The sequence below is a fragment of the Dermacentor andersoni genome, chromosome 7 (genome assembly GCF_023375885.2).
Source record: "Dermacentor andersoni chromosome 7, qqDerAnde1_hic_scaffold, whole genome shotgun sequence".
In the NCBI taxonomy this organism is placed as follows: Eukaryota; Metazoa; Arthropoda; class Arachnida; order Ixodida; family Ixodidae; genus Dermacentor; species Dermacentor andersoni.
In genome coordinates, this window is record NC_092820.1 from 3,383,586 (window position 1) to 3,388,546 (window position 4,961).

Here is a 4,961-nt window from a genome sequence, read left to right on the forward strand (position 1 = left end):
CTGGCCTGGATTTAAAATATTTACCGGTATTTCCGAGTGCACGGCGGCACGTATTCATTCGTTCGTACACTCAAGACTGGTTGCTTCTTTGTTTCTACAACTAGTTTCTTGCGCTTCGATGTCTCGCGTTATTTAACTTGGGGTGAAGTTACGTTAGGGTGGCTAGTTACGTGTTTGCAAGCGGACATGTAAGCCCGGTAGTTGGGTTTCGGTCGTGAGCCATTCGGAACAGGTCTGCATCGAAACGGGAGCTGGATTAACGGTGAGTCGTTTAACACCGCTGCTTGAATCGTTATATAATATCCGTCTCATTACCTTCCAGGCGGGCACAAGTTAACGAACTAGATCCTGCATTACATATGGGCAGTGAGGATCTCAGTTGCTGTTTCCTAAATAAACCTTTACTTGCGAGGCTGTCGTTTGGTTTACACACACAACCAGGAAAGAAAGAGCGATATCGGAACGCGCGTCTCATTTTTCATGTTATTGTAGCCATGGTTGTAGGTGACTGAGTAGTTTTATCAATATACATATTAAACTTTTTTTTCGAGTCGGCCGGCAACGTCTTTCGTCCACAAAACCGAATAATCCTTTGGTAAAATCAAGTGAAAGTACAGAATTTAATGTATTGAACAGTTGCAAGCATGATAATTCACCCATATTTCGTACTTGTTGGTTCCAAATGTTCTTGCTGTTCAGATTGGTTTACCGTAGGGCATTTATTTTTGCAGTAGTGAAGCGGTGCATCACGTTCGTGCAGAAAAATAATGCATCAGTTCTAATAGCTTCATGGCTTTCATGCATTTGCTTGTGGAACTAGCAGTGTGATCACTTCTAGTGTATAAATGAACCCACAAATGTTCTCATTTGTGATCTTAATAGTACTTGCGCTGTTGACATGCATTGTAGTTAGGCAGACATCAATTTTATGGACAATAGCAATATTTATTTAACATGCTGCTTAAGCACCCTAGAACAGACAGTGTACATTTGCATGTGTTCTGTAGTCGCAAATCATTACAACATATATGTCACACCTTTTTGCATTTCATATTGCAAAACTTTGCATTTTCAATTTCTGATTCAGTCAAAATTTCTGTTCCAGACATGCAGTAATGAGGACGGCACCAGTATAAAGCAACACACTCCACGCACTAAACAGAAGCTGCTGCCTGCTACAACAAGGTCATTGTGTGGACATTGGCTACTACTACAAGGTAAACAACACATGGTTCAGGAATAAATATGTTTGATATATGCTGTATTGGCTTGCTGTTTGCAGCAGATATGAATGTTTGTTCATATTTATGGTTCAGTATAATTGGTTCGAACATATAAAACACACATAAATTTGGCTAATCTGTGCTGTATCTCATGTGTCACCGTTTTGCCCCAACAGAGTCTATGCCAAGCACATCTTGGTCATCACAGGAGCTCCTATCTGCGCCAACAGGAAGGGGCTGGAGCCGAATTTGCAAGGCTTTTACACCAAGAACAAAGAAGCACATGCAGAAGAATATGAATGAGATATCAAGTCTGCAGAGGACTGTGTCAAGACTGAAAAGAGCTTCAGCCACCATTCCACCAGCACGGACATTTGGCTGAGTCATCCAGGTAACTCAAAAAGGACTTTATGGAAATTCTTCGTCTTCAGATGCACCTGCAACATCTGACCAAGCACGGACGACGCTGGCCAAAAGATTAAGTTCCATCAGTTTGCCCTTAATCAGCTTCCTAGCCATGTTAATTCCGTTTGTGCCAAGTGTAATTTTTCTTCTATAAATGCAAGCTTTCTCATTGCCCATTTTTGTTAGAGGTCATTCATCCTCATCCAAATATAAAGGTCAACCGATTCTTCGCTGATACTTAATACCAGTCACTGTCTAGCAGCCTAACATATCTGTAGCAGTATCTTCTAGTGTATGTCATGCGCAATTCCTCTCCTGAAATAGCGGATGCAGCATCGGCATGCGTCTTGCATTAACCTATGCACATGTGCTATGCACCATTTTACTTTTCTTGATGTTTTTAGCCTTCAATGCTTGCAGAGCAGAGTGGCTTCTCTCTTGAATGCAAGCTTTCTCATTTTCCATATTCCTAGTCTCGTTGATGATTGCTCCTCTTCCTTGATAGCCTGGGTTTTTGTGCAAGCTACAGTGAAGTGATTGATTGCAGAATCTGGTTTTGCTGCCACACTTGGTTGTGGTAACTGTGGTACGTTTCTCAAATGTGGGGGCCTGGTCAGTTGCATTGGTAAGCAGTCCCTCGAGGTAAGCATTTGCTCCAGCAGTCCGCAAAGCGACATTGACTCCCAGTATACACACACCGTAACTGGTGCGCCCCGTTCGTTCTGGCCTGCTGCAGCCATGGGCAAATTGTGCTTGTGGCCTACCTCGGCCATGATTTGCTCAAAACCGAGACCAGCATATGTGCTTACATGGTTCGAAGTGTATGAAGTTGATGGCCGTATGGGTGGAAAGGCCCGCAAGAATGGCTGCCGAAGGTGATGCCCACAAGAGCGACTTGTCCACATTGCGACAAAGTGGGACACAAAGTGTGAGCCACACATAGCGGCCCCCGAAAGAAAATAAATGTGCAGGTTGGAAAGGAGTTAACGCTAAAATGCCGGGTAGTCCATGTCGTTGTGTTGGTTGCGGCAGCAGATGCCTGCGTCACCTGATTGCTTCGCAATGGAAGTTGCTCATCTTCAACGGCAACTGTTGGTTCAAACAGGTGCGAGGCTCTGTCCAATCTGTTTGTACCGCAGGTTGTCGCTCGTTACCAGACCACCACATGTGACAAAGGCAAGCATATGCCTGTAAAATGGTTCGTAGCCAATGTATAATGTATTGTCTGAACCTCATGCGGTGACTGATTGCTGTTTAATTTTGCTGTTATGTCACTTGGTTATGGTCGCAGTGTTATGTTTTTCGAATATTGCGGCCTGGTCGGTTGCACTGGGAAGCAGCCTCTCGACGCAAGAATTTGATCCTGCAGTCTGCACAGCGACATCGACTCCCAATTTACGCACACCGTGATTCGTGCTCCCCGTTCACCCTTTCCTGCTGCAGCCATGGGCAAATTGTCTCTAGCCTTTCTCGGCCGCGATTAGGCATGAACGGAGACCAGCATAAGTGCTTAGATGGTCGGACGTGTATGAAGTTGGGTGGAAAGGCCCGCAAAAGTGGCTGATGAAGGTGATGCCCACGAAAGCGACTTCTCCATATTGAGACGATGTGGGACACCAAGTGTGAGCCAGACATTAGTGGCCTCCAAAAGAAAAGAAACATGCAGGCTGGAAAGGAGTCGATGCTAAAATGATGGGTAGTCCATGTCGCTGCGTAGGCTGCGGCAGCAGATGCCTGCGTCACCCGATTGCTTTGCACTGCAAGTTGCTCATCTTTAACAGCGACTGTCGCCGCAAACAGGTGGGACACTGTCCAATCTGTTTCTGCTGCTGGTTGTTGCTCGTTAGTAGACCACCACGTGCGACGAAGGCAGGCACTACGCCTGTAGGTAGGCAGCTCAATGTACCCTAAGAGACCCGTGTATGTGAATGCTCACTGTTGCCATATGGTTCGTCGCCAATGTATAATGTATTGTCTGAACCTCATGCGGTGACTGATTGCTGTGTAATTTTGCTGTTATGTCACTTGGTTATGGTCGCAGTGTTATGTTTTTCGAATATTGCAGCCTGGTCGGTTGCACTGGGAAGCAGTCACTCGAAGTAAGCATTCACTCCTGCAGCCTGCACAGCGACATAGACTCCCAATTTTCATGTACCGTGATTCGTGCTCCCCGTTCGCGCTTTCCTGCTGCAGCAATGGGCATATTGTGCCTCTGGCCTTTCTCGGCCGCAATTAGGCATGAACGGAGACCAGCATACGTGCTTACATAGTCCGATGCGTATGAAGTTGATAGCCAGATGGTTGGAAAGGCCCGCAAAAGTAGCTGATGGAGGCGATGCCCACGAAAGCGACTTGTCCATAGTGAGACAATGTGAGACACCAAGTGTGAGCCACACATTAGCGGCCCCCGAAAGAAAAGAAACGTGCAGGTTGGAAAGGAGTGAACGGCTAAAATCTGGGGTAGCCCATGTCGCTGTGTAGGCTGCGGCAGCAGATGCCTGCGTCTCCCGATTGCTTCGCAATACAATTTGGGCATTTTTAACGGCGACTGTCGCTGCAAACAAGTGGCACACTTTGTCCAATATGTTTCCGCTGCTGGTTGTTGCTCGTTAACCTGACCACCACGTGCGACGACGACGGTGAGCCGTTTACGAGCTCGCGTCAATGATTCCAGCGTATCTCGACATGCAAATTTTATTTCTGCTATTGCACGAGAATGTACACTGCTTGTCTTCTGCCAATAAAGTCGCGCGTTCTGTTCACTCACTTGTGGCTTGTTTGTATGGGCGTCAGTAGAGGCTCTTGGCAATTAGAACGCACCAGCTACGCGGCAGCGAAGGCATTGAGGCATGCCGCATAGCCTGCAGGGCAAGCACGGCGCGTACCAGCGTACGCGACCGGCAAAAAACGGCCATATTGAATTTTGCTCTAAAAAAAAATTTGCACTTCCGCTTCCGGATTGAGCAATGTCATCTGGCGCCCGCCAAACTAAGTTCCATGCGCTGCCGCTGCTTATTTTCGAACCACGGTGGAAGGTACAGTTTCCCTTCTCTAAGTTTGTTCTTTATTCTATGGGGAAAAAGCGAAGCGCCTTTCTTTCCCGCGCCTAAGTAACCCCGCCGCGGCGCAACACTAGCGCCATCTCTCGCACTGCGCTTCAACCACTCCGACCGCCGCGGCCGCTAGGCCACGCGGCGGGCGAAGCCGCCCTGCAGGAGACGAGCTATGCGGGAAAACTAGATCTCAGGGGGGGGGCGTGAGAGTCACGCATCCCCACAGTACCTAGGCGTTTCGGTGAAAATTGGCTTCATCTGTGCACATGATGTTGCTCAA

General features: G+C 47.3%; 1 long non-coding RNA gene across 1 annotated transcript; it reads left to right on the plus strand.

The window, feature by feature from the left end:
- The first annotated feature begins 692 nt into the window (after positions 1–692).
- LOC140219621 (uncharacterized) lies at positions 693–4,390 on the plus strand. The gene is made up of 2 exons (XR_011895906.1): positions 693–1,217; positions 1,400–4,390. It is a non-coding gene; the product is annotated as an uncharacterized lncRNA (long non-coding RNA).
- The last annotated feature ends 571 nt before the right edge of the window (positions 4,391–4,961 follow it).